Below are 12,693 nucleotides of genomic sequence, written 5' to 3'. Positions count from 1 at the left end.
TGCCATTTGTTCGTATTTTTTTCTCCGCATTTTATTACTTTAAAAAATATCATAAACTTAGTCTTTTATAATTTTACATTATTTCAGTGCATCATATTTGAAATTTATTAATTTAATGTGTTAAGGGGGAATAAAAGAAAATAATAAATAATGAGAGATTAAAAGGTAATTAGCCACATATTTGTGCCGCCTTTTTTTCCCCTCCATCACCCTTTTTTTCCCTCTATTATTTTGGTAAATAAAGAAAAATTTTATAATATTTTGGTTTTTTTTTGTAATATTTTGCTAAAAAACCCGCAATAAACCCTTTCCCCTGCCCTTTGGTCGTATTATTATTTTCCCGATTTTTATTACTTTCAATAAAACTATATTAATTTTCGTATTTTATAATTTTATATTATTTCAGTACATTTTGTTTCAATTATTTGTATAAATTATTTCTGAATTTTTTAAAAAAATTTACTAATACACTCTCACTTCGGCCATTTGTTCGTATTTTTTTATCCGTATTTTTTTAAAATATCGTAATTTTTTATTTTATAATTTTACATTATTTCAATTTATTATGTTTGAAATCTATTACATGTGCATTTTTCGCATTTTTTCCGCATTTTATTATTTTCGATAAATATACAATTCCCGTTTTTTCTTTTCGTATTTTATGTTTTCTTAAACATACTTCTTTGTCATTTTACTTTTAATGCTAAAATTTTAATTTCAAATTCCTAAGTAAATTTCATAAAAAAATCCTTAATCAACATACAATGTACATACCATTATTTTTTCATTCTAAATATATTTCATAAAATATATATGCTAAATAAAATAATAAAATAACTATAATGAAATAACATAAATTTTAAATACACAAATATTACAAAAAAAATTGAATTTATAAATAAAATTACCTTTTTTTTTCCTTCCTTCCCTCTTCTTTTTTTTTTCTCATCTCATCTCCTTTCCTTTTCTTTCCTTCTTTCTTTCTTTTTTCTTCTCTTTTCCTTTTCTTCTTCTTCTTTCTTTCTTTTTTTCTCTTCTCCCTTCCTTTTCTTTCCTTCTTTTTCTTTCTTTCTTTCTTTCTTTCTTTCCCTCTCCTTCTGCGCCCCCACCACCGACCCCCCCTTTATTAACTGGTGCCGCCAATGGTATTAGCACCATTGGTGCCGCCAATGGTTTTGGCACCTTTGGTGCCGCCAATGGTTTTGGCGTGACCAGTGATCCGTCACATCAGTCAGATTTTTTTTGCAAGTTTTTTTTGTTTTTTATATATTTTGGTAAATAAAAAAAATTATATATATTTTGGTAAATAAAAAAGTTATAATATTTTGGTAAATTTTTATTTTTTATAATATTTTTGTAAAAAACCCCAGTAGAGGTGTTCATGGGCCGGGCGGCCCGGCCCAACCTGACGGCTCGCCCAAAATATGGGAGGGTTCGGATAAAAATATAGGCCCAAAATATAAGTTTGGGCAAAAAAAGGCTCGTTTAGAAAACAGGCAGGGCTTCAGGTACCACTTTTTTGACCCGAGTCCTGGCCCAGCCTGAATATAATATATATTTTTTATTTTTTTATTTTTAAAATAAAATTTTTATGTTTATTAAAAAATGGGCCGGGCCGGGCTTAGGTTTAGGAATTTTTCCGGAACCGGACCTGAACAAAATTTCAGGCACATATTTTGAGCTGGGCCTAAAATGTGGACCAAAATTTTTTTCTAGGCCCGACCCATGAATACCTCTACACCACGTGACTATCTATTCAAAAATCCCTTATTTATCTGAGTTCCTCCTGCCGACTTCACAAGGTGAGGTGAGGATTTGGACGTCAAAGCACGAAAAAAAATAAAATCCTCTGGTTACTTCTTGTAACATTTTAGCTTAATTATATGCTAATTAATTTAAATAATATGGTCTAATTCAAAGGAGTAAAATTTTTATTTTTAATAATTTTAAATTATATCAATTTATTTAAATATTTGATGGATATACTAAATTAAAAGTTGATCATTATAAATTAATCCCTTTTACTTATTAAATTTCAATACGTAATATACATAACGTCGATCGTATAGGGTTTGTATAATTAATCAAAAAAATCAAAAGGGAAAAATCAATTTATCAAACGTTGTTTATCAAAATTATTGATTAACTCTGATTTCGTATTAAATAATTCTTAAACTTGTAAAAATTGTATTATTCAAAACAGTATTTTAGATAGGATGATTAAAATATAAATTATTTTCTGAATAAGAGAATTTCTAATTAGGGTTTCAAACTAAACTTAAGATGAATGTCCACTTGAAATACGTTTGAATTTAGTGCATTACTTTTTATTTTATGATTAATGAAACCAATAAATCTCACGACTTTAAAAAACAATTCTCATGAAAAAATTTAAATATCATGAGTTTTTCTTTATATCTTTTGATTATATATAACGTGAAAAAAATATATATTTGGTGCTTGAAATTGGTATTTATTTAAATTTGGCACTTAAAATTTTTTTGGGTCATATTTGGTACCTGAATTTGGTATTTTTTTCTTAATTTGGTACCTAAGTTTTTCTAGGTTTAATTTGGCATCTAAACATATTAAATATTATACAAATTACACAAAACACTACGGTATTAAAACAAATGTTATGCTACAAAATATTGTCAATATTAGAGTAAATTCATATTAAAAAATTAAGTATTGAACTATGCTTAACGAAATAATATTAAATAAAAAAGTTTTAAAAACCCAAATTAAAAGAAATTCATTATTTTTAATTAATAAAATAATTAAAGTAATTAAACTTACAAAGTACAAAAAAAATATCATGTCACCTATCACATCTCAATCAGACATTGATTATTTTTGCGACCTCACAAAAAATAACATTATTAGTATATGGAGTAATTTGTAAAACGTTTCACAAGTTCAAGTATCAAATCGAACAAAAAAAAAGAATAGGTATCAAATTAGGAAAAAAGTTAAGTTTAGGTATAAAATTGGACCCCAAAAAAGATTAAGTACCATCTTAAGAAAGAAAGTCAAGTTTAGATACCAAATTAAGAAAAAGTGTCAAATTCGGCTATCAAATTGGACAAAAGAATTTAGGTACCAAATTAAAAAAAAATTAAATTTAGGTACTAAATGTTATATTAAAAAAACTATTAAAGTAAAGTCTAAAACCATGAAACCTTTTTGTTGGATTTCATATCCGGTGGTGTCCCTCGTGTATGATAACTTTCATGATGGCCGATATTTGTTATTAATTAGGGCTCAATTAATTGATGCCTACATATAATAAACTGATTAAATATAATGGTCATAATTTTATTTTATTAATATTTTAAGTATTATGATTGAAATTGAGGATATATTATATTATATTATGAGAGTTTTAAGTATTTTACATAAATGGGATTTAAAGCTTTGTCCTCTAAAGTTGTATTTTAAAAAAAAAATTTGATGTGCATGTGAATTTGTTAGTACTAAAGTGATTAAATTAGAAAGTTTTATAGATTTCAATTAAATTATGCATGTTTAAATTGTCAATATCCATGTAATTAGTTAAATGATTATGATGAAAAAGTAGATAATTGACTTTGACTACTAATTAGAACTTCGGAATTTGTCCAAAGATGAATTATTTGATACGCCCCGGCTCGGGAAGGAGAGTCGAGTCGTAGATGTGCCCGATCGTGAATTGGAGTAATTTGAAAGCTTTACAAAATAGGCTAGAAGAAAAGGAATTATTTAGGCTCAAAAGAGTTTTGTTGGTTTAGGAAATGAATTAGAAGACAATGGATGTAATTTGGCTAAGGATTCAAAAGCCGAACTAACACAATAGTAGTGTGTTAACCCGTAACTTATGAGAATGCTTAGGTTGGTAAGGTGTCAATGGAAGGTTTGTTAAGTGGATAGAAACTTCGACCCGCTATCAAAAATGATAGGAACCTCAGTACGAATCGAACGCCACACTTTCGGGATTAAAGTGATAAGTTCGGATAGAAAGACGGGTTGACGCCACAAGGGTTACTTGATAAGTCAGACGAGTCTTTGGAGAACAATGAGAGTTGAAAACAAACTCACAAAGTAATCAGATTTCATATAAAGTTTAAAAGTATATTGTCTAACCTTAAAACGAATACAAAACAAGCTATTTATAGCTAAATTCCTAAGGTAGCCGAATGGACTAATAAGATGCTGAATGGTCAGCCAAAATTAAAACAAAAGAGACTAGAAATTTCCAGCAACCTTCCTAAGACATTTTTGGGAAGCTTCATGCATGAAGAAGTCAATTGGACAGCTTCTAGATGTAATCCATTCAGCTGGACATTAATGGAAGTATTGGTGAGCTGAATAAGGGGTATTGGTTCGGCCAATGAAGTTGAATGCACCTTAATGAAGCCTCCTTGTGAGTTAAACAGCTTGACCATTTTTATTGACGTTTTGGGCACACAAAACAGCTCCTAAATGCTTCTTGGGAGTATGAAACGTCAACCTTGGTTAATTAAGCAACAGACATGCTTTGGCCGAATGGTCACTTGGAAATTCCCCAAACAACAGCTCTTTGCTGTACCCGAAGCAATACCAGCTTTAATGCTGTTCAATAACGTCCCCCCTTGCATGCTTTCATTAATGCCGTCCATGCATGGTGAATATCTCATTTAATTCATGTTTTGCTTCCCTTTAAATGCCGTTCCATACATGGGAACATCTCATTTAATTCATGTCTTTGCTGCACATTAAATCAGCAAGCAGCTTCTTTAATTTCGTCCATTAAATGGCCACATGAAAAAACACAAACAACTCCTTTAATGCCGTTCCTTGCATGTAGAACAACATCTTTAATGCATGTCTTGCTGTACATTAAATTCGGCCAACATCCACTTCCTTAAATTGCCGTCCAAGCCATTAAACCTGCAGCCAAATAATTAAATTCGGTCATTAATATCTGCTCATTAAAAATCAGCATCTTAAGACAAATTAAATTGGCAGCAATTTGATCAATAAATATGCTCATAAATTCGGCTGAAACTAATGAAAAACATCAATAAATTCGGCAACTAAGACACATTTAATTCAGCATCCTAGACAAGTTAATTAAATTTGGCTGAACATTAAATAACAGCTTAGGCATAATAAATCAGCAATAAGACACATTAAATAATTGTAATCAGGAAAACACATTTATGCTAGGTAATAATTAAAACAAATTAAACATGCAATAAACAAACATAATTAAAATGTCCAGATTTCTTAATTAAACACTTAGTAATTATTTGAGCTAAAATAACTAACTCAACTAATTAATTTATTCCGGCAAATTAAATTAAAAGAGCTAAAGAGCTAATAACGAGCTCAACGAGTTAAATTGAGCTTGAATGAGCTGACTTGAGCACGAATGAGCTAACTTGAGCTCGAATGAGTTGAACCACACGAAAAGAAATTCAAATGAGCTAAAAATTAGCTTCATCTTGCACTTGGGGCCCTCGTGTTTAGGCCAATCTCGACGGCGTTGGGTTGTGACATTACATGATGCGATCAGGATCACATCATTATTTATCTTATGAATAGTGAAAAATATAGTGACAAATTAATATTTTTGTTAGATGCATTTGACTGTCGACAAGATGCATATTCGATGAAAATTATTTATTTGTCTATTAAGGTTATTAGTATTTATTCATGATGGTATATTGTAGTATCTACCCAAAGGAGAACTAGTATTTGGATTGTTTGCACATATGAATCAATCTTTCAGCATTTATGTATTGTTTTGCTTTTATGTATTATTTTGCTGCTATTTCTTTTCATTCATAAGCTTCATCTGTTACTTTATTTAATGGGTTAAACTTCTCTGAATAGAGTGAAAAAGTCAAGTACCATTTAGGTGTTTTGGATCTTGATTGGATCTTGACTTAGCACTATCAGAAGAGAAACTCGTTGTTACAGCTGACTTAAGCAGTGAGGAAGATATGTTATACCATAAACAATGGAAACAATCAAATAGGTTGAGCCTTGTATTGTTACGAATGATTATTGCCAACAATATTAAGGCCAACATTCCACAAACTAAAAGCATAAAAGAATATCTTATGCTTGTGGTTGAAAGTTTTCATTCTATGGATAAGTCACTTGGTATCTTAATGGCCCAACTCATGACCATGAAGTATGATAGGTTGAGGAGAATGCAAGAATATATCATCGAGATGAATAATATTGCAGCAAGGCTAAAGACCCTAGGGATGATGGTGGATGATTCCTTTTTAGTGTAGTTCATATTGAACTCTCTAACTCCAAATTATGGGCCATTCCAAATTAACTATAACACTATTAAAGATAAGTGGGATGTTAAAGAATTGGCTAGTAAGCTCGTTCAGGAGGAATCAAGATTAAAGAGTCAATAAAGTAATTCCATCAACCTTGTGGGTCAAGGAGCTAACGAAGGACTTAACCAACAAGTTTAAGAAGAAGAAAAACTCACCTATAAATATCCCTAATGGTGAGAAAAAAAAACGAATGAAAGATAAGTGTCACTTCTGTAAAGAAATTAGGACACTATTAGAAAGATTGCCAAAACGCAAAGCTTGGTTCTGAAAGAAGGTAATTGTTATGTTTCTGTTTGTTTCGAATCAAGCTTAATTGAAATTCCTAATAATAATTGGTGGTTCGAGTCTAGTGCTACTACTCATGTATCCAACATGAAGCGGGGATTCCTTTCGATCCAAACCACAAATCCAACTAAAGATTTCTTATATATAGGGAATTGTATGAAGGCTTCGATTGAAGGCATAGAGACTTATCATTTGGTCTTGGATACTAGTTAACACTTAGACATATCTCAAACTCTTTATGCACCTTCAGTTTCTAAAAACCTTATATCTATTTGAAAACTTGGTATTTCTTGGTTTAATGTTAAATTTGGATATTGTTGGTTCAATTTATTTAAGAATAATATTGTTTTAGGTTCCGAAAACCTTATTGATAGTTTATATAAATTGAAACTTGATAATGTCTTTGTGAAATCCTTACTTGTTGATCATATTGTTGGAAAAATACAGTTTAGAAAACAATTTTCAGTCATAATAAAAGTTTTAAATTTTTGAAATCTGAGCCGATTTGTGATATTTATAGTAATAAACTTTTTTTTCTGAAAAGTACTTATGATTTGTGTGAGACAGATTTGAAATGTTCCTAACTTTCAACTGAACAAACTTCTCTGCTATCCTTACACCCTAAATTGCTTCCAGTGTAGGCTCGAGCAAAATAAACCAAACACAAAACAAGAAACAATTTAATTACTTTCAATAGGAAAGTAATTCTCTAAATAGAAACAGGTAGAAATTGTAATTCCCAGAAAATAGAATTTATTCTTAGAAATACATTCCCACTATTTTTTGGCAGAATAATTATATATGAAGGTTTTGTATAAAAAAACATAGGTTAATGCCAATGACATCTATTTATAGGGAGAGATATGATAATCCTGGTTAAATAAGTATAACATTAATAATATTTATTTAATAGAAAATAATTTCCTAGTCTAATAGAAAGAGGGGTGACCCTTCATATTCATGAGGGGTAGTATTGGGCCTTTCATGTGTTAGGTCCAATTATATGCGATTCATGAACTTTTGACCAAACACTTTATAATTTAATCCAACTCAATGGTTGTTTTCTATTTTCTAAAATAAATAAATAAATAAATAAAAATTAATTTAATTAATCAAATTAACTAAATTAATTTCTCAGCCCAATTCTAATCCCGTCAAAGTCATGGCAACTTTATCGTAAAAGAATCTATGAGGAAATATATTTAATTTCCATCTTCAATGGATTCATAATGACTCATTAATTTAATTTCATTTTCGAACTTCAATGATTTAATTTTAATTAATTAAATATTAATTTGAAAATCTTAAATTAATTCTCAAGTCATTTTTATACTCAGTGAGAAAACGCATTCATTTGTGAATGCAACCCATTTCTCTAACTTCATCGTTTCCATTCATTTATATTTATTTGGTTCTACATGCAATTCATTTATGATTTCAACGAGCTAGTGGAGGGATCGATTGGACATATATATAGGGTTCAAATAATTTATAATTAAGTTTAAGCTTTTTGCCTATTAATTATAAACCCATTTAGTTATAAAGTCATAGCACTATAGTATTGTAACTGAGCTTTCCTCAGTTACATACCATTACAAAAGTTACTAATCAACGCTCATCCAATGACCTTGTCATAACTGTGTTACCCTCATAGGATATCCTGAATCTCTTTGGGATAATTTTTTCTCCCAATATGATCATATTTCATCTCTTGATAATCATTACATCTTCCTTTATAAAAAGCCAAATACTATCGAATAGTAATTAAGTCATTTATCACAAAGACAAACAACCCATGGGCAGATTTAGTTTTCACCTATCATGTAATACCAATGAGAGGATATCATTTACCCATTTCTTGGTCTATGAGTTTCACTTTTGTGAATGGTGCTACATACTACAAAAGTCATATACCCAACGCACTAGGTTTTGGTTCCTTATTTATTTGAACTTAGGCTTTTACTTACGTCAAAACATACAAGTCACACATACATAGTCCACAATCTCCTCATGATTAAGGTATGCTACACTATGAACGTCACAAGTGAATAAATCCATAAATGGATTCCGGATCTATTCTACTTGGGTCCTATTTGATGTACTGTCAGTCCAATCAATCATATATATGTCACTATCTTCTAAGAGTCATTTGTTCTAATGTTTAAGACAAAACATTTCTACAATTAGACTTGATAGACAACATATTAGTCTTTCAATTGATTTGCTCATTTTTTATTAAACTAAGGACATGTTTAAGACAAAAATCGAGTGTTACGATCACCCTCAGACAACTATCTACTTATTAACTTTTGGTACCAAAGGCTTTCCTCTTGGACTAGTACCATATTCAACTCTATCTTAAGGTCCCTCTCAAGTTCAATTAAAGCATTTGATGGCGATCTCTTTAAAGCTTTTTCAATACCACTTATTAGATTAAAGCAGTAGAGTTCCACTCCCTTGTCATTTTAGTGAAATGTTCAATGTTATGGTATATGTATTTATCATGTGACCAAGCATCTCTTAGCATCTCTAAAAATCTTAGATGTTGTTACCACATATCGATGAAATGGAAAGACCGAGGTCTTTTCAAACTATCATTATCTATCGAGTTTAAAAGAATGGTCTATGATCTGAACCCAATTGTTGCAAATGAGTAACTTTAGAATTCAAAAACACCATTAACCACTTTGCATATACAACGATCTAGCCTTTGTTTGAGGCTACTTGTAGCACCCCTTTCTCAACCCGTTCGTCAGGTCTGAGCTACAGGATGTCACATTTGTTGCTGGAGAAACTATCATTAAATTCATACTAAAACAATCATTTAGAGATACATTCATGTCATAAACACAACCAAACTATGATACACAATCTTTTCTGAGTCTCAATCGAGCTTACGAAAGCTCTTTTGTTGATCAGAGCATGAAATATGACCAAATTCCAAAGTTCAAAAATTCAAACTCAACATCGTGACATCACCTCCTCCACATTGTGACGTTACCAAATAGTTTGTCACATTACGACGTCATATACTATCGACCGAAGTTGTGATAAGGAAATGTGGTTGTCGAGATGAGAACTCTATTTTTAGTACAAATTAATATAGTGTGAGCTTCTTATAGATCTAATTGACATGTTTTGTAAGTCAAAAATCTTCAAGGAAAAGGGGGGCAACGGAGTAAGTATATTGAATGCTTAGTAAGTCCATATGAACATCACTTAACTTACCTTGACATTTCAACAATTAAACAATTAAATTAATTTGGTGTATAACATGACATCCTTTGGCATCCATATATTCTCATGTACAAATCAACAATCCAACCAAAAAGTTAGTTCATTTTCATAACAAGAACATGAAACTCAAATCATATACATATACAACCATTCCATCTTGTATAATATATTATTCAAACCATATTTTATTTGTGTATAGAATCAATTCAATTCGTATCTAATCCTTTCAAACATTTCATTTTTATTATATTGCCATTCTCTTACGCAAGGGAACCTTAGTAAACCAATATCGAATACACGAGACTATAATACTCACACAAGCTGGTAGTGATTAGGGTTGCTCACACAAGCTGACATGTTTACTTAAACAAGCTAACATATTTGAATCGAGAATCCGAAAAAAATGTTGGATCTCAAATAACCATGTAAATCCCTAATCGTTTTCATATTTAACCCTATGACATGCCATATGTATCTTAATCCTATACTAAGTTCGCATAGGCATTATTACTGGATTAAAAATGGTTTTATTAAAATTTTACCATTTTTACTATTTAATCTTTATACCTTAATTAATTATCAATTCAACAAAATTAAAGGACCAAACTGTAATATGCTTTTATAATAAAATTGTAAATATTAAATAATAATATTTACAAACTTGAACATCTTGGGGTTTCGAAACCTCTATTTTCAACACCACTGAAAAATGAGTTGTTACATTACCTCAAGATCAAAGTATAGGCAGGACCCAAGTATCCTAAATCATGCAAACGCATATCAAAAATAAAATTATTAAAGAGGCTACAAACCCACTCCTGTTAGTTAACCCTCCATCACGCTCATTTGGGGAGACAATTGCATTAAAATACCCACCCAATAACCATGCTTTTTTCAGATCATCACCTAAAGCAGCAAGTTGTGGCCACAGTTTTTTCCATTTCATGCCAGTAGGATTGGAGTAGGCAACTATTAAATAAACCTCAGCCTTCGCATCAGACTTCTGAAAACACACATGAATGAATTGTTTAGTAACTCTAAAGATATCAATCTATATACTTGAATTATAAAGTGTCTAAATACCAACTAAGAATCCCATTGTCTCCACACAAAAAGAATACAAATAACCAGTTCGACGAATAACATCATCCACCTTGGTGCTAATAATTCGTGTCTCTATCAAAATAATGACATTTGACTGATACATGGATAAAAACAACTTCAAATTTCTGCCAAAAGCGGCACTTGCAATCCCTTGGAAATTTTCAAATAATCACTTTAACATAAAAGAGATCAGGCAAGAAACACCAACTCACTGGTGATTAACCATAGAGACATTGGTCGCCTCCACAATAATTGAAATCAAGCCACCTCCTGCTGGAGCAACAACTTCAATTTTGAATTCCTCAATCCTTGAACCCCACCACGGTAGCATTAGAATCACATCATTACTTGATTCGTTGGGCTTGTTTGTCACGTTCTCTAGTAACAAAATCAACCCAATCTGCTAAAAATACTTTTAGTGGGTTTTTGTTATTCGATTTTTTTCTGAATTTTAACACCTTTTGGCAATTTCTTTCATAACTTTAATACACCCTTTAGTCTGAGAATTCAAATTCTTTCTACTTGGACCTAGACGATGAAATCATTCTTATGCTCATTACTATCAACAACCATAACTATTATATGATTGTTCGTAGGTAACGTGGTTTGTTGGTGAATGATTATGACGAGCCTTACACTGTTATTAGTAAGCCCATTAATTACCGAAGAATTACTCCTCGATGCACCACTAGTAGCCTGAACTTTAGTGGCGAGCTTAGACAATTTTGGTCCTTCACTTAATACATTCTTACCTTTATTAACCTTTACATTACCACGTAAAGTTTTTATGGATTTTGTACCACCCACCAAATTTTGTGGCAAAACATTAGTCCTTTTCTTAAACTACTCCTCAAAATCCTCCTCCACCACCTCATTTAATATATCAAATCAAGAAGAAACCGCACTTACCTTATTCTTTTAATTTTCTTTTCCTAGCCTACCTTCCTTGCCAACCGCCATATCCTTCATTCTTCGATTGTTCACATGCATCCAAGGACCATAGATTGTTCCTCGTTCGTCAAATTTACAACAACATTCTCAACCACTATCGAACCAATGACTTTTGTATTTCCTTTCTTTGTACTATAAGGGCAACCCTCACTTGTATGGCCAAATCTCCCACAATCATAACATACTGTTGGCAATCCCTCATATTCAATAGGTCACAGGTACACTATCAAGATTAACAAATGTGACCAAAGGATTGTTCAAATCCACAACAACTGCAATCCTAGCAAAGCGACCCTCTTGGCTAAAGTAGTATATTATTCCACCTTCACAACTTCTCCCATCATCCTTAGGAGACCTTTACCATAATACCTATAGTGCAAACCTAGTAACTGAGTTCATGCAACAATATTTGACTGATTCGATTCTTTCGTTGTGAATTCCCTACCCCAAGGTTGGACGATCAAACAATGACCATAAATAATCCATGGACCGCTTGTCAAAACTTTCTTATAATCTTTTTTGCTAGCAAACTTCACCTAAAAATAGTTATTATCAAGGTCAACCAATTGATAATCACTAGACAGATTCCAAAGACCTTTGATTCTAATATCTAGAGTCCTATAGCTGATTGTTTTCCCACAAAGTTGAACAATTAATGTTTTCTTCATACTCTGATCAGTTAAATTATACACACTTTTTAAAAATGAAATCTCAGGGTATTTCCCATCCAAAAAAATTTCAACATCATCCTCATGAATAGAGATTTCATCATCATCTAAAAAAACATCATCCTCTC

Source organism: Gossypium hirsutum, chromosome D07, assembly GCF_007990345.1.
Source record: "Gossypium hirsutum isolate 1008001.06 chromosome D07, Gossypium_hirsutum_v2.1, whole genome shotgun sequence".
Taxonomy (NCBI): domain Eukaryota; kingdom Viridiplantae; phylum Streptophyta; class Magnoliopsida; order Malvales; family Malvaceae; genus Gossypium; species Gossypium hirsutum.
This window is presented reverse-complemented; position numbering follows the sequence as displayed.